Source organism: Lonchura striata, chromosome 4A (genome assembly GCF_050655825.1).
Source record: "Lonchura striata isolate lonStrDom1 chromosome 4A, ASM5065582v1, whole genome shotgun sequence".
NCBI lineage: Eukaryota > Metazoa > Chordata > Aves > Passeriformes > Estrildidae > Lonchura > Lonchura striata.
The window spans coordinates 7,362,967-7,381,199 of NC_140742.1; the positions used below are offsets into that span (position 1 = coordinate 7,362,967).

Consider the following 18,233-nt stretch of genomic DNA (forward strand, 5'->3'; position numbering starts at 1 on the left):
TGTTGCTGTTATTGCCCCCTGTAAAGTCACAATGCCATGATTTATTTTCACCGTTTCCATAGGAAATGTTGACATTTCAGCAGAAACTTGAAAATGCAGCTGTTTTTCTTCAGAGGAGCAACCACAACACTGCAGGCAAGAAGGAGCTTGGACATGTCCTCACCTATTGCTGGGAATCCCCATGAGCACAGGGCTGGGGTTTATGAAACAGCTCACTTCGGTTTGCTCAAATTTAGTCTTCCAGCAAGAAACTCCCATTAATTTCCCCCAGAAGACAAACCTTTCTGGGGGGATAGCACAGCAGCAGACCCACCTGCAGGGCTGTGCCTGCCCTGCCAGGGGCTGAAGGCCATGTGGGCATCTCCAGCCTGACCCTGCAGGTCGTGCAGGATGCCACCAACCTTCTTTTATGAATGAAAAGCACTGCAAGGTGGATGCTACCTTCGTCATGGCTGTGAGATTTTTAATGCGTTTTCCAGTGAGATGGGATTCCGGAACATTACTAATAACCTGTGGAAAGGGTGTTGGGTGAAAAGTGAATGACTGAGCAAGGAATTCCCACACCCCTGGGAAGAGTCACTGGAATATCAGATGGATTTGCAGGCTGTGGGTCTGCCCGAGCTATGACTTTGCATTGCCACTAAGTGGCAGCCAAGTAAAAAACATGGTAAAATGAAACTTTCCTGAAGAAATGTCAACGCAAGGTGCAGAAGCAGAAAGGAAAATTTCTAAGCTGGCGTTCCTCAGCTCGGCAGCGCCCTGCTGTTTATCCTAGGAAATTAAACCTTAGGAGGAGCCGGTGATACAGATGCTGTATGAATGCACACAGGGAAGCTGAGTGAGCAGGAGACCCTGACTGTGCAGATGGATGCACTGGGGAGCAGATGAACAGTTCAGCCCACTTCTACCTCCTGATTTGGCCAGCACGATAGTGAACGTTTAGAGAAATCATCCAAAAAAGGGTTGGGACATCAATAAGTGGCATAAAGGTGTGCAGGGTGGGGGTAAAAGCAGGGAATCAGGCTGGTAGTGCTCCCTACCCTCACCAACCGTGCCATCCACAGGCAAAACTGAGCTTCCCCACGTAGCCAGCCCCTGGGTAACGTTTGGCTCTGATGCATTATTAACCATTTTAATTTTTAAGTGGTTTGAAAGATACTCAGGTAAAGCCTCCTGAAAGCAAGGCAGAACTAGGTCAGACACAGAGTGCGTTGGCTTTAATTAGCACCCGTGCAGATTCTTTAACCTTTTGTGAAATTCGGGGAGCTTCGGTACCTCCGCTGCTCTGCTCTGGAGCCAAAGCAGAGATGACCTCTTCAGGGAGAAACAGTAATTGGAAGTGTCAGTTATCTGAAACTTTTATCCAAAAAGACAGGATCCTGGGCACTGTGCCAAGGTTCTTACATTTCGAATATTTTACAATATTTGAAGAAAGTAGCTCGCATGGCATAAATTTTAATGTTCAAAGGACTCCTGAGATAATTTTTTTTTCTGAGCGTAAAGCAAATACTAGAAAGGGAAGATAACTATCACAAAGTCATCTAAAAATGCCAGGGGGGTTCTGTCTCAGACACCAAGAAAATCTGATGCTGTCGATCTGCTGAATTTCAACCAAGGCCAGCCCAAAGCCAGAGCTGCAAATGCTGGTTCTGCATATGGTTTTCTGCTCCACACTTAATTTGTGCTTAAGTCATGCAACATCAATCTTGAAGGCAGGGAGGCAGCTCCCAGTTTTCCCCAGTGTGAGGGCCCTGGAGATGCTGCACTGCAGCTGATGGATGATGTCTGGGATGCAGCAGTGCTGTCCCTGACAGACCCGTGATGAGCCAGAGCAGTGAACCCAAATAGGTGTGGGGTGGGTCAGGGTCTCTCTTGCACAGGATTTCCCAACCTTTCCCTCACCTGATGTGCTTTCCCCCTTTCCCAGAGCATCTTTGTGCTGCAAGTCCTCTGGGGAGGTGGTAGCACCAACCCTGTCTCATTTTGCCCTGGGACCTGTGCCAACCTAGAGCCTTTCTGAAGCTTGTTTTTCCTCTTTTTTTCTGTGCACAGGGATGAGCTCACTCCCTTGGATGTCCTAGCACCTGCAGATGCTGGTACACAGGACACACTTTTAGCAGGAGGCAACCCCCTGCTCTGTGCTTGCTGGTGGATTTTAAACATTCTTTGTGGGGTCAATACCCATCCAGTGGTCTCTGTCACCCCTTCCTCCCCATCTCACCACCACTGCACCTTGTTTCCCTAGTAAGTTACATGTGGGGGTGACATTCTGGCAAGGCATTGTCCCAATAGGACCTGATTACTACAAGCAGCCCCAACAGGGACAGGGTTTTCAAATTCTACTCAGACTGCTATTTTTTTTTTCAAAGCTCACACTGAGTGACTGTGTTTTCACCTTTGAGCCCACCCATTTCCAATGCCATCTTTAGAGGGGAAAGGGGTGGGGGGAATAAACCTTGCTCCAAAAGTGATGATTTTGGAAAAAAAATAAGAAATGCAAAAGGTTGGCTGGATGTGCAAGATGTGCCCAGGCATGTGAGCTGGGCCTCTCCAGAGGGGATAAGGAAGCTGTTTGGGAGAGATTTGGCATGATGTTTTCTCCAGAAGCTGAATGTTTCCAGCACAAACTTGTGCTGCTTCCAGCCTGGGCAGGGGCTGGGCTGGGCTGCAGCACAGCTGGGTGCAGGGGAGGCCTGGGTGTGTGGTGCCTTGTTCAGCCCTTAGCCTCGGGTTCAAAGTGCTGGCAGTGCTCAGTGGGAGCATTATCTGTGCTGTGCAGATGCTGCAGCGTGGTCAGAGCCAAGCACTGGATGAGGGCAGCGTGGTGCTGGCAGGGGACTCCTCGCAGTGTGCTGCTGGACAGCCCATCCTGGCCTGCCAAAATACCTCCCTCTGGAGCTGCTTTCCTCAAAACCTGGCATGTTTTCTTTACACAGCACCAGGGCCCATTCCTAGTGGTGATCTTGAGCTCCCCTGCTTTCCTAAGGGCTTTTCCCCTCACCTGCAGTCTAAGTTTGCAGTAGCTTTTCCTCTTTTTGGGCAGAATCACTGTAGACCAGACTAATCTATTTATTTCTGCTCACTTCTTTTCATGTGCTGATTCAGACATCAGGTTTCCTCTGCGGTTATCTCAGGCTCCTGTCTGGATTCAGTCAGATGCTGGGTCCTGCTCCTCCTCAGTGGTTGCTCTGCCCAAAGACCCTGAAGGCATCCAGGTAAGCCCAGAGCTAGAGTTCTTTGGGATGTGCTTTTGGAGTGGCTGGCACCTCATTTCTGACCAGATGTGCACCCAGGATTTAGAGAGAAGAGTGGAGCTGTCTCAGGGTAGATTGTCTCCAGCCTGTGACGTCTCCATTTCTCTCATGAGCACACCCCAGAAGCAATGTGCTGTCCTCAGGCTCTTTTCCTGCACTGTCAGATTCCCCTTTATTTGCTGAATGTATTCATTTCCTTGGAAATCAAATGCTTGGCAAGTAACAATTTAGCCCATATTTGAATTTCTTCTGTTTCCCTCCTGGTGACTCTGTTATTGGTTGCAAAATCAGATTATCAAATGCTTTCTCCTTAACCAACATCTCAGTAGAAATTCGTTACATATAATGGGAAAAAACTCTATCCAAGAGTGACACAATAAATTTTTGACTGCTTTAACCTTGTCAGTGAAGTACCAAATGGATTGGCTGTTGGAAAGCCTACGGCACTCTTCTTTGCTGCTGAGTGCAGAAGGGGAAATTGCCTTCCACTCTTAAATCTGCAACTTCTGCCTTTTGTGTGATGGTGAACAGAAATATTGCCAGATCATCTTTAAACTCAGAGGTATTAAGGACTGTTTTTCCCAAGAGAGGAAGAGATGTCTAACTTTAGATGTGTGATGGCCCCATTATCTTCAAAGGCAAGGAGCTGTAGATGGAAGTTAGGCATATCCTGAGGTCCCTCTCTCAAATAGAGCCTGACAACAGAAAGAATATGAGGAGCTCAAATTTGCTGCTACCAGTGCTGAGGCTTTTCTGTAAGCAGCTGGAGAAGTGGGTGCACACAGGGGCTGGTACTGTGGTCTCTTTCCAGCACAAGCTCAGGGGCACTCACCATGAGCAGAGGGTGAATTTTCTTCAACAGAAAATTTTGAGGTGTTCTGCTGACCATGCCAGGTCATTGCATTAATGCATATCCAAGAAAGCCTGGCCTTAAAAGCTTCCAGGAAAGAACAACCTACTGGTTTTATATTTTTTTTTAATTGTTGAAGTGTCAGTTTGGTTTTACACTGTCATATTTATTTTCAGTGCAAATCTCCCAGCTGAATGGCACTAAGTGTTACTGTTACTTCATGCAGTTGGACTGATTTATTTGGGGTTGCAGTGGTTTCATTAATAGTAAGGTTTGTCTCCTCTGTTAATGCTCAGGGTTAATTTATGTGCATGCGTGTGTAGGAGACAATAATGGGGCAATGTTGATAGGGAAAAATGACTTCTGTAAACACAAACATCAGAGAACTCTCAGAGATCACATCAGCTGGCAGCAATAGCTGATCAGTCACATCAGGCAGAGCATTCCCTTGCTGAGGAAGGTCTGTGTTGCCCCAGAGACACAACTCCTTTTGCCACACACGTGCTCAGAGTTTGCTGGCACCCCGAGACATGAAAAGGTTGAAGAATGGTGAATATTCACCTGCATCTAATGGTGCAACAGCACAGGGCCAGGCAGCTGCTGTCCAGCAGGAGACATCAAAACATGTGTGACATAATGGATGCCTGATCTTCAGCTGATCTCCTACTCCCTCAAGTGTGCATAAACATGAGTGGTTTGGGTACCACCAGGTCCCCAGGCCAGCTCTGATCCACCTGACCTCTCACCTTGCTCATGAATCCCCACATTGCAGGATGGGCAGTAGGGAGAAGAATGGACTATGGTATGTGCCATTTGGGGGACTATGGATACGATTCACTGCAGGGAGTTACTCTGTAATTCATGGCTTTAGAACCAGTTCAATTAACAATTTACTTCTGGATGCTTTTAAAGTGAAGGATGAAGTTGCACTGCTTTTGCTGCTCCCACATGGCTTTATTTTTGCTTTTGCATGTTGGATTTACAGATTTCCTTTCTCATTAAAAGTGGTGGTGATATTAAGCCTGGGAATCCTTGATGGATTTCAGATTGAATATTGTGAGTCTTGTATTAATGCAGGCTAGCTGCAAATAAATGAGGAAATCCATTAAGCATGTGGTGTGCCTCATAAATATTCCATAACACAAAAGTGTTAATGTAATGATGAGAAAGGAAAAACAGAAGTGTAGGAGTCAGGAAATGCCAGGCACTGAAAGACCACTGTGATCTCCTCTAAGCCCTTTAGAGGATGAGGGCCATACTGGACCCCTCATGGAGCAGTGCACATTTAAGTTTATTTTTTCCTAATGAAATTTTTGAATCTGATGCAAATTTTGGGGTTTTTTTGGTAACAGGCCAAGTTTGAGCGAGACAGTAAACCAAATGTAACACTGGAAAACAAGTCATTGCAATGTAAACAGGGATGGCTTTAGTGAAGCTGTGCTCACTTTCTGACCATGGGCTTGATGCACAATTGGGTAATTGAAGCTCAAATATTGAGCCAGCATGAGTTTTGCACTGTGCTCTGCAACTACAAAAAATACATGGGAGATGTGGTGTAACACCACAAAGTCTGTGCCTTGTGTTTATGTAGAGACCATTCCAAAGTGTAGGTGATGATGAGAGTTACGTTAGAAATCAATCCAGTGCATCTGCCTCGGAGTCTGAAAACACTGAACTGAGCATGTGGAGTGTTCAGAACAAGCACTGAGAAGTGCAGCGTGTCACTGAGGTGTGGATCCTCTGCCAGCTACAGAGACAAATGTTCTGGCTGGGTTTTAATAGGAGCATCCATTACTTGTGCAGTGATGCAGGCTGAGCAACGACAGCCCTGCAGCCCCAGAGAGCCCTGCAGTGCACAGGCACAGCTGTGTGGAGTGCCTGCAAACCTCCCCATGGCCAGCATCCCTGCTCCCTGCATCGCTGGCAGCAGCAATGCTGTGCTCTCCCTGTGCACCAGAGGTTTTTCTTCTGGATGATGCACAGTGAACTCTTTTCCAGCTGTTCTCCTGCAGTGGATTGTGTTAGTGAAGAGGTTGGCTCCTGGTACTCACCCCCTCCCTTCTGTACAGTTTTGTAACCTGCATTGTCACCTTGCTGCTCCTGGCAGCCCCCTGGTACAGCACTCACTGTTAGCAAGGCAAGCAGGCGTTTGTGGTTATTTCCAAAATCTGTAATGCTGGAGGTGGGTGAGGAGGTGCAAGCAAACCTTTGGCAAGCAGCTCCTGCCTGTTGAGATGTTTCTCGAGCTGGCAAGCACCACACAGAGGAGAATTTGGCCAGTCACGGGGGCTGGTGGAGCAGATGGAGTGTCTGGCTGTGAGACACACAGTTTTTATCAGCTTTCTTCTACTCCTGGGCCTGAGCAGCACCAGAGGTGGGCTCTGGGCTGGGGAATGCAGGTGTCACTTGAAGCGTCCCCAAGTGCCCCAGCAGGAATGCTGCTTAGTGCCAGGCAGGGGTCATAGAATTCTAGAATCATAGAAGGGTTTGGTCTGGAAAGGACCTTGAAGATCACCTGCTTCCAACCTCCCTGCCATGGGCAGGGACACCTGTCCAAACACCTGGGCAGGGTGCTGTGGATTTTTGCAGGCAGCAATTGGACTTTTGGACAGGAGTAGGGCTCTCTCCTGCTTGTTCCAGGAACATTTTCAGTTTGGTTTCAGATCCAAGCTGATGGCTGGGTGTCTCTTTAGAACCAGGTGTTTGGAATGCCATCTCACTTGGCTGAATGAACTTCTGACATCAGGTTGGTTGGAGGAGGCCACAAAAGTTCATGTCATGTTATATAGATGATCTGAGATCCAAAGTCATCTAAAAGCAAGCCCATGATAACTTAATGCATTGGATCAGCTCCATTTTGGGCCCAGTGGTGTGGGTTTCTGCCAAATGGGAGTTTATCAAACTCCAGTGGGATGGGGTATTCTTGTTTTGAAGTATTGTCAGGGACAGGGCTGTAAGTGGAAAAGTCCCTGGCATGGGGGCAGGTGGAGATGCCTGTGCCTTAGGGCACCTCTTCAGACACAACCCAGCCCATTCTCAGTGCTCCTTCCCAATGTATGAAACTGCAGCACAGTTTTATCTGTGTATCAGGCTTGCAGTGGCAGCCAAAATACTCTGGAGTTTGCAAACCTCATAATGTTTTGTAAAATTCAGCTGTCAGATGAGGAGAGTTCTGTCTCTCCAAGTCAACAAGGCACAGTTTTGAACATCCAGGAAAAATCCCAAGGAAGGAAGGTATTTACCCCTGTTCTCTGTATGTTAAATGTGCCTCATGGCTCTGCAGGTGCCTGTGGTGAGATGTGCTGGCTGTCTTGCCCTATCTCAGCACTCCTGGGCACGCTGATGGAGTTGTGGGGATGTTTGCTGAGGGTCTGATGTGCTTAGCATCAGGATCTGTTGAAACATAAATGAGATTAGAGGCGGAGCAAGGGCCTGTAAGTGATATGTCCAGCTGTGGTCTGACTCTGCCTGGACAGGGTGCCCACACACAGCCACAGGCAGAGTTGATGGATGTTGGTTCAGTGCACGTGGCAGGCACCTGACATTTACCCTGACCTTGCAGGGCACAGACCCTTTGCAGAAGATGTCATTGAATTAGGGCAGAAGCAGGTGGTTTTCAGTCACTTACACAGCAGAGATGCCACCTCTCTCCTGCAGCTTTTTTTATCCAATAAATATTTATTTCTGTCCACAAAGCAAGCAAAACCAGGTTTCCCCTGCTTTTCCCTTTGTTGCCACCACTCTGTGGCTTTTGAAAGTGCTCTTGCTTGCTGGATTTGGGACATTCTAGTTTTCAGATGTCTCAAGGCTATTGAGCACCAAGGGATGAAAGATGACCTTTCCCTTGGGGATGCTCATCCCAGAGCACCAAATCCTTTGCTGAGGCACACAAGGCTCCAAGTGGTGTCTCTCTTTTGTACCTGGAACTGTGTGAGGGGCAGGAGGGCAGGTGCTGTCCTGGCCACAGCAGCAGAGCAGCAGGAGGGGGAGCTGCTTTGTGAGACTCTTTGAGCCCTGCCTGTGACACCAGCTAGCTTCTGCTCATTTCCAAGGTGTCTTCATAGAGTTTAAAAAAATTCTGTACAGAGAGATAAAATGGTCAGATGTCCTGCACTCTCAACTGAAACATAGCTTCAGTACAGAGCTAACAAAAAGCTGTGCAGTGTGATGGATAGCTATGATACATGAAATGTGACAGGTTTCTTTGGCAATAACATTAGAAATCCTTGGTTTATTGGTATGAAACAAAAGAATATAAATCCATCTATTGCAGAGTTTTCCAACAAAAAAGTCAGTAGAGCTTTTGCCATATGTGCTATTTCTACATAATTGACACTTCCTCTCCCAGAAGGTTTTGTGTCTTGGTCTCCATTCTGTGCCCAGAATCTGTGTGGAAATCTCATCAGATGTTGCATCAAAGTTACTCAGTAGTAGAAGAATAGCAAGGTTAAAACAGGGAAAAGTAACAATGGTTTGATAACTTTGTGTAGGGAAAGCTGCTAATTTGTGGTAGATCAATTATCAAAGATCAGGAATGGGGATGCTCCTGCTCAGTTTGCTAAAAGCCAGTCAGTGTCCAGGCTCATCATGTTTGTCTCTCTCTGAACCATTTAGATTCCTTCTCTTAAAGGACGTTTTTCCAAATGACACTGTTTAACTAATGCAGAATTCCTATGTCTGAAGGACAGTCTGTGATCCAGTCCATTGACTCCTGATTTCATTTAAACTGCAATTCATTATTTTGTTCCTGTGCTCATTCAAGAACCCATTGTTCATTACTCTTTCATCACTCTATGATTGGAACAATTTGTATCTGTCGTTCTTACATTGGCCAGATAATGAAATAATCATTTGTGCATCTACACTGTGTTTTACATTTATTTTTCACAGTGTAATTCACTTTGTAGGGTCATTTTGTCATTCTGGAGCAAACTGTGATTTTGTTTAAGCATTTGTTAGTTGGTAACAGTCTGCAACTGCCAACATCAGGAAGTATGTTGGGATACTGCTGTCCACAGACAACAGTGGTAAATTATTGCTGATTCTCCAGCTAACAAAACCAGCCCACCTTCTAGGAGAAAGGATTCTGATGTCCAAAGTACACTGGTTTTACTGAGCTGAGTCCTGGACTCTTTCCCAGGGTTTGGGTCAGCCTTTCAGAGAGAGATAATAATAAGGGGTAAGATTACCTTAATAAAATTGAAACTAGATGATAATACACCCAGAGCACAATTATGGTGCTATTCAAATGAGCTCCCATACTCAAAGAGGTCAGCAAGGTTATGATTTCTAGAGGGGTCAAGAGATTATGAGAATAAACTAATTATTCTGACATCAAATAGATAGAAAGGTGATTGCTGATTGGTTAATTCATTTTTCTTCTGTGAATCTATTTCTGTTCAATTAATTAAAATGACACATATGTTATACTCTCCAAATATCACCCACATTATTATGTAAAGGTTGAGTTAGTCATTACATTGGAAAAGGTCAGGGCTTGAATTTAATGCTGGAGGGAGATACTTTCTTCCATTTACTCGTCATCATTACCATCCAGTTCCAGCTTGGCTGTGGTTTTCAGTGAACTTCCTTATCCTAGGAATGACTCCCATTTCAAGTTTCTTGGAAAGGTGATGGTTTTAGTGCTTCTGCTTAATGGGTGTATGGGGTTGGGTCTTCAAGGGACTCTGCTGTCTTCATGGGATCTTCTTACAGGGAAAACCAAATCTCCTACAGTTGGAGAAGGTCAGATGGATATTTACAGGCCTTGTAAAATAGCCACAGAATATTCCAGGTTACTAACACATAAATAGTTTAAACATTGGTTTATGCTGTTTGCAACAGGAGTGACTGAGGGGACATGTGGCCATGGGATTTGCCAGAGTCTATAAACATAAATCTGTGGTCACATTTATAATTTTAATGCCTTATGTGATGCATTTGACTATCATTTTAATGGTCTAGAAATACTTTTTGGGGGTAAATATATTAATTCTTCTTAGTTACGCTCCATTACCTGGTGTTTAGTTAACGTGTGTGTAGACTGTATCAGCCCTTTTTATACAACAAAATGGGGAAGAAATGCTCCAAGACACAAGCTGGCATCAGATTTATCTGGAGAGAGAAAATATCAGCAGAAACAAACAGTGGCAGGATGTTAAAAAATCACCTGCTTCTTAGGGGAGATACAACTGGGTAACGATCCATGGAAACATGAACATTTTGGATTCTGTATCTTCCATTCAAATTTATGAGCAGCTGTCAGGGCGCTGGTGCCGCTCGCTCCACGAGGGGGATTGCTCTTTGCCAAACCATAATGAGCAGATTATGGGTGACACTAGAAAAAGTATGGGACTTTCTGAGAAATTGCAGTGCATCATATTAACTTCTCTCTGATGTTAGCAATTTCCCATCATATTGTATTAGCAATCACTGTCACTAATATACCATGAAATTCAGATGTATAATGTAGTGTACAACTCAACCTCTCATTTCAAAGGTTTGTTACCCATAATCCTGCATGAGTCATTAGCAATGTCACTGAACAGAGTAAAACTCATTCACTTCTTACAGGGCTTCCCCTGCTGGCAAATAACTGACATATTACACATGGGCACAATGTTTGATTCTCCAGAGAGTTTTGATTGTGGCTTTGTGGAATGTGGGCCTCTTTAAGGGGTAATCAGGCCTCCACCATCCCCAGTCTGCAGGCACTGCTGGATGGCTGAGCAGCTGGGTACTCTCATAAAGCACCTATTTGCTTTTCTTTAAATTATTTATCTATCAAGATGTTGTTTATGGTATTTTAAAGGCACCATCATGCTAAAAGGTAAAAATACACACTCACCAAAAATGAAAGAACTGAAGGGTGGGGTTCAAATTTGGGAAAGAGCTTTGATTTTTAGTAGGCTCAGTCTCACTTGCAAAAGGTTTGTGGCCCATGTTTGGGGATGAGGGTAAGCACCCAGGTCCCTCAGGAACCAGCAGCACAAGGCCAGGAGCAAAGCCCAGCACCATCCATCTAGAAAGGAGACAGATGAAACCCAGCTGTCACTAGAAAAGCTCTCTTAGTTTTAATTGCAGAGAGAATCTCTCAAGGCAGGCTCACAGAAGGTTTCACAAGGAAAGGGACTGCCTCATCTTCCAAGGAGAAAAGGAATGACTTTAAGGAGCCTCAACCTACTTGTTGGGTTGTGATGTTCCACAGGTGGTTTTATTTGCCTTCACCATGGGGATGTTGGGTGAGTTTTTCTATCTGGGGAGGTCATCTTGAGCTGTGATACCCTGAGTGAGGTGCCCCTTTCAGCCATGCATTTGCAGTTTTGACAGCAAACCACGGGCTACAGGACACAGTGCTGTTGACAATGAGCTGCAGATAATAATTTTGAGAGTGTAGTTTTGTGGTAAATTTTCACTTACCTTCCATTTCCTCATTTTGCTCATGTGAAAGTTAAATGGGATGGTGTCACAAGCCTTCCTGAGCCAAGATGTATCACATCTACCGCTCCCCTTTGCCTCTGTGCTAATTATCTTGACAAATTGGTTTGCTGTGATTTACTTGGAAATTCTGCTGGTCACTTCCCACCCTCTTATTGTCAGTGCTGCTTGGTTGTTTTACCTGGTCTTTTTGCAGGCAATGGTTTGTCCAGAGGGTCTGTGCCTCCTGCAGTCATGGGGCATCATCCTGCACAGAAATTCCGAGAATGGTGCTCCTGGGTGAACTTCAGAGCCTCTCCCAGCAGAGAAGGTGGGTTGGCAGGTTAGAGCTGACACTGGAGACTGTGCTCTGGATCTGCAGCCTGTGTCTGCTGAATGCCAAGGTCATACTTCCTTCTGGTTCACCTTGTACCACAGCCCAGATAAAAAATGTCTGGAAATGTCACTCCCTGACCTCTAGATTAGAAACACATTAATAGGTTGCCTATTTGTCCAGTTTCTTGTTTAAGTAATTATTTTTACACATTTTATTTTTAGTAACGTGTAACATTTCTCTTGTATGTTTTTTTTTTTTTCCACCATTCTTGCATCAAGACCAAGGTCAGGTCAAGAGCTTTTTGGCTGGGAGGTCAGTCTGTTCAAGAAGGCACTCTGACATGTTGATGCTGCAGCATTTGAGGCTTTTACAGAGAAAACACACATTTAAATGGCAGCTGAAATGCACTGCAGGCTGGGTGGCAGCAGGGCTGTAAGATCACCCATCAAGGCATGGCTAAAATTTCTTAATTTTGCCTGAGCTGGGCTATGTGGAGGTGAGGCTGCAGCTCTAATTCCAGCTCTCACAGCTAACAAGGTACTTTGTGGATTCTCCCAGCAATGGTGTGACAGGCCCAGTGGTTCCTGTATTGTCAGTTCAAGTACTTACTCTGCCATTCCCAATTTATTTCATGTAGTTTCTGCAATCTCCACATTTTCTAATGTCACAATAGTGATGAATCTATTTCTGGTCCTGAAAGGATGCAAAAGAGGGACATTAGAGCCAGGGCAGCTCTGTTAAATACTTCTGTTGTCAGGACATATCAGAACTCCAATCTGGTTTTTAAACACAGCTTGCTAAAAAATCTGTTTGAGGGAGTACACTATTATTAGGAGTGATGCTTGTTGCAGTAACACACATGACATTTTAGATGTTCTCTCAATGACCTGGCTGAGTGGTGGTTTATGACCTGATTTGCACACCTATAGTTTTGCCTGTACAATAACCAGGTAGCCAGACTCAAAGTGCAATTAAAAATGAGATCCAAACTGTTACCAGTTTCAATCAGTGTAAAGACATACCAACCTGGGAATGATAAACCATCAGTGACACTATCAGTAACTTGCAGTAAATTAACTTTTGCAGCTTGGCCTGGGCTGAGTGTCACAGAGCAGGAATGTTTTATCTGGCAAAGGCTGTGATTGCACGTCTGGATGCTGTGTGATATGGAGGGATAGCCAGAAACTTTCAGCAAAACAATTTCTCATCAGAAAATATTAGTTTATCTGGCCCACAACTTTTGGCAGAGAATTTGAGCTCCAGCAAAGGTTAAGGCATTTACCAGCCGTGTTTGTTATCTAAACCTGATTTTCTGTGGCTCTGTGTGGGTGCTCAGATTTCTGAGACCCAGGCTGCACTGGCTGACACTCTCTCAATCCCCTATTCTTCAAAATTCAATTTTGACACATTTGAAGTTCTGGATCTATTTCTGGCCACCTCTGCCAGTGTATCCCTGCTTGGTGTTTAAATGGCAGGTGAAATAGCAAAGAAGCCTTCCTTTCAAATCCCAGTTCAGCTCAGCACTTCTGTATATTTGAGAATTTGCATAAAAACATCAAGTCTCTCCTGCAGTTTCTAAATTGGGCTTTAGGAGAAAATGATTTTCAAGAACCTGAGAGTGGAATGGAGGGATGTCTACAAGCTTACATACATCTCACATCTACATGCCTGCTTTTTTTTCCCCTAACATTTCTCAACCCAGAAGCCCAAAGTACCTCAAAGATGTTCAGGTAAGCCAGATGTTTTATCCACATGCAGCAGCTGTGGTGTCCAGGAGAAAGTAGAACATGAACCATGCCTAATTTTTAGTCATTAATAGGAGTCAAGTTGGGGTTCTGGTCTCATTCTTGCATCTAACAAATCTTTCTTCCCTGAAGTTGTGCTGGGCCTGGTAAATGTATGAGAGGCCACAAGCGCTTCCTTTGGAGCTTGAAGACCAGCAAGGTAAGGGGTGCTTTGGCTGAGTGCTGGAGGTTATGCAGAAAAGAGTGAGCTCAGCTGCAGCTGGGGACCTCACCAGCACAAACCAGTGAGCTGTTCCTTCTCCCATCATGTTGTTCCACTGTGGCACTCATTACTCTGGGAGGCTGAGGTGGCCAAATGGTGCTTAAATGGTGCAAGAAACAATTAGATGAATTCATGGCAGAGAGATGCAGCAAGGGCTGTTACACACCAGGAGACAGAAGAAAGTCTCTAAGCCCAGATTACTGGGGCCCATCAAAGCACCCCAGGCAATTACTGTGAGTTTATCCTGCTCCTAAGCTTTTCTGCAGACATACACAACTATTTGGTCTTAGAGACAAGGGTGCTGGGCTAGAGGGACTGGTGATCAGAGCCAGCCTGACCATTCAGAAGCAGGTGGCTTTAGACAACTCTTGAAGATGTGATGTCTGTAGGATCTCTTGGGTAAGCTATGTGAGCTCTCAGTGTGTCTGAGAGCTGTTTCTGCTGTAAAGAACCTCAGCTCTCCATTAGGAGACAATTCTGAGGAGGCTGGCAGTCATTCCTGTGTTCTGCTGGAGAGCATTGTGTCTGTGCTGGGCTCTGTATTGGCTCACATTAATAAGGAGAAGAGGTTAGAAAGATATAAAAAAGCAGCAGAGGTTTATTAGGCAAGTCCAGTGTCACGAGGATCTGATCCCAGCGGTTCAACATAATCACTGAAAGAGGAGAAAATCGAGGAGATTTCACTGGAACTGAGCAAGAGCTTGACAGCTGGCAAATGCTAATGTAAGTAGGCAACTGGGAGTGTGGGGCTGGGGGGAGGGTGGTGTCATTTAGCATCACTTACAGAAGTGCCTTTTAAGTCTGAAGAGAGCCTGTAGAAAACATGTTCCTTTCTGCTCAGCTCCCCTGCCCTGTCACACGTGTCTGCTACCAGTCCTGCTGTGCCACTGGGCAGTTTGGTGCTCGTGGAGTTCATTTCATGCAAAGCATCTCCAGAGTAGGAAACCTGACCCCTCCATGGCTGGCTGGAGTGTCAGCACAGAGGCTTAACCTGAGTGGGAGCATCATTCTGCTTTGCTTATCCACTGGTTTCTGTCCTAGGGATGGGGATGTGGAGGAGAACCCGTGGCTGGCGCAGGCTGGCACAGAGCAAAGCTGGGTGTGCAGCCTTAACACACCAGCATGTTTTTCTCCTGTGAATTGCTGCTCAAATAGCCAATTTCTTCCAGGGGAGTAAAGGCTGGTAACAGCTCTTTGTGGCTGTTGTGCTTCTTCTACTGGCAAAGCTCCCTGGTTCTAACCAGTTATTGGTTTTTCTGGACACTCACCATCCAATTTCACTTCTGTCCACTGCCCCTCTGGGCTTCTGGCAGGACATTGTCACCAAATGAAGCCAAATCTATTTTTGGATAGTGGCAAATGTGGCCATTTTTGTTGTATTAGAGGTATAATTCTCACATGAACATCAGACTCAAAGCAATGTTCTTGCAGCAGCAAGTCAAGCATCCATGCTGGTCTGTAGGTGAGCAGTTATCCCATGGCAAAGGACCAGCACCAGCTGCTTTGGTAAATTAAGATGTAGCAGCACTTTTCACAAGACTTTTCAGCTCTTGGGACATCCCTGTCTAGGGCAGGGGGAACAATCTTGTGCTGAGCTTGGAGGCACTGGAGCACCCTGGACTGGGAATGCTGCTGTGCAGCTACAGAGCTCTCTGTATGGTCTGACAAGGAAAAAGCTTAATCAAAGGCAACACATTTCTAAGGGTTCTTTTTTACCTTGTGTGCTGATGTTTCCATAAGGAAAATGTTATGTTGAAATAACAGTGCTGAGCTAGCAGTCTCTGTTTGTGCCTTTTAAATCTAAAATCCAGAGGGGATGGCAGTCAGTGTTCATGTGAGGAGCACATCAAGCAGGGTACAGCAACAGAAAAATAGCAATTAAAATATTGCCATAAGGAAATATATTTTTTAAAAGGAGAGAGAGAAAACCATGGACCCTTGTGGTTAGAGATTTACCTGGGTAGTCCAGAGAGGTTAGACCAGGAGTCCTGTCTGCTTTCCCTGGGCTATGCTGGCAGGAGTGTGCCCCTGCAGATCCACTACCCTTTGTGCTGGAATAAACACCCAGCTTTTGTACATCACTGGGAAAGGTCTCCATACAAACCTTCCACCCTTTTTTTTTTTTCCTACGTGAAGAATAAGTAGAGCAGGAAAGAGAGATGAAGTTCTGTCAGCAATTCTTGGATGAGCTGTAATGTGAGGCTTTTACCTTTCAGTGAGAATGGGAGAATTATACACTGCCCTGTCGAGCCAGGCTCCAATATCCTGCCCACACAGGTGCATGGATAATTTCTCTTTTATATTCTTAACATTAAGACACTTCACCCCAAGATTAAGACTGCTGGTAAGTCAGCTTCATTGGAACACTGCACTATGTAAGCTGAATTTTTGTACCTAATATGTGGAAGAATTTTTTTGTCTTTTCACATGTGCTTCTCTAGGGTTTTGTCTTCAATATCCTCTGAGTATGTCTGGGATGGTAAAAAGGTCTGCTCCTCTTTCCTGAGCACAGCCAGGAGAGTTTCACACAGGCCATGCTGCAGTTTTGCAGAGAGCTGATCTCTTCTTCAGAATTAAATATTTGATGAACAAAACATGTTAATTTAAATCCAGCTGGAAATTAAATAACAACTCTGATGGGAGGCACAAAGTGTCCTTTCAAAATACATAAGAGCAGTTTGGGGGACTTTCTACTGTATAGAAGGCACAGGGGTTTGCAAATGGGATGTGTTGCCCCACAAGCTCTCACGGGTCACTGGTGCAACCATCTCATCCTCACAATGAACAAATGATCCATGTGGGAGGGACTGTGCATAGAAGAGATGGGCACAATCTGACCTGAACAAAAACTGGAAACAGCTTATTAAATCCTCAGGCTCTTCTGCGTGTAGTAAGAAAACTAAAGAGCAAGATAACCTGTAAATGGATTAATTAGAATAACTTAAGCATAAGCTATGTTTTCCATAATAATATGTGGGGTTCGGTCAATGTGGAGTTGAAGAGTTTGGCTGCATCCTGTTTTAAACAATCATTGTGGATCAGCCTGGAATTTAAGGACAAATAAGCCATGGGGAAAGAAAATCAAGAAAAAAATTTCAGTTAAGTTCCCTGAAACTGAATTGACTGGGAATAGCATGGAATGATGGAATTCAGGATGGATGAGATGTGATAAATAGGTCTCTCAGGCTGCCCTTCCTCACTAAGCTCCTCTGTGGCAGGGAGGATGCAGACCTGAAAGTATATCCAGGGATAACTTTGCAGGAAGCTGTTCCAAGTGATAGCTTGCCTTGAATCTTGCTGTATCAATTAGTAATGATTTGTGGTTAGAGTAATTCCATATTTCATTTGTTGTGTTTATTGCATAGGGCATTAACATACCAAGTAATGAACCTGGAGCAACTGAGTGATTCAGCTGGGGGTTTGCTCATGTGATGGAGCTGGTTGGTGATCAATTATGTTTTTGTTGTTCAGGAAAATGCTAATTTTTATGAGCATTCTTTTCTGTGTGTGCAGTTACAGTGGAAAACAATATGTTTTCAAATTATTGTATCCTAAATAGTTGTAGAAGCCCCAGTATTGAAAAAGTGAAGCCTAAAAGTTATGTTTCTTATGAGGTTTTACATTAGTTTTAATCGTATTATTCTTCCTTTTAAGGAGTATCTCTGTGGTGGTCAAAACTCACAGAAATTGATATAATCTCTTCTGACTACAAGTTTACATGGTAAGTCATTAGATGCAGAATTTGCCTGTTTCTTTATGAGATTTAACAGCTGGCTTTGTCTTGGCCTTAAGAACATTTTCCACAACTCTGCACATAGGCACAATCCATTCCCTGCTCTGCTCATCCTTCAAACCTGTTAGAAATGCACATAAAAATCAGGTGTCACATATCTCAAGATCAAATCAAATAACCCCACAACCACATGAATGCAATTAAGATAAACGTGTTCATAAACCCCCAACAGATTCCAGTAGCCCAGCCAATCTCCTGGATGATAATTAGTATGAAAGGTGGTTACTTGGCTGTAATCTGTGTGTTTTATATAAAATTACTGAGGTTTTTAGTTCCTGGTTTGTTTTTTTTTCTTTCAAATTTCCTTCAGGTGTTTGGTGTGCATCAACTAGTTTTTTCTTGCCTTAGGAGTTTTACAATTTTGCATGTGTTTTTGGCTGTCTGTCCATGAGCTCCTGGGCAGGCACACATCCACTTCCTGATGAAGATCTTGTTTTCTTTAGGCTCCCCCAGCAGCTCGTGTTAATTAACCACCCTGCTGGCTGTAAGAGAAATACCCCTGCAAATCCAGGCTGATAACCCACATGAAGAAAAACAGTACAAAGAAAAGCTTACAGATACAAGGAAGGAAAATGC

General features: G+C 44.6%; 1 long non-coding RNA gene across 3 annotated transcripts in view; it reads left to right on the forward strand.

Annotated features, from left to right (window-relative positions):
* Positions 1 to 274: 274 nt before the first annotated feature.
* The window catches only part of LOC146763274 (uncharacterized), a 61,263-nt gene continuing 43,304 nt past the window's right edge, over positions 275 to 18,233 (forward strand). For all 3 annotated transcript variants that reach the window (XR_014952438.1, XR_014952439.1, XR_014952440.1), the window contains exons 1-4: positions 275 to 2,244; positions 3,106 to 3,215; positions 11,738 to 16,208; positions 17,519 to 17,585. This is a non-coding gene — a long non-coding RNA (uncharacterized LOC146763274). The remainder of the gene's footprint in view (positions 2,245 to 3,105; positions 3,216 to 11,737; positions 16,209 to 17,518; positions 17,586 to 18,233) is intronic.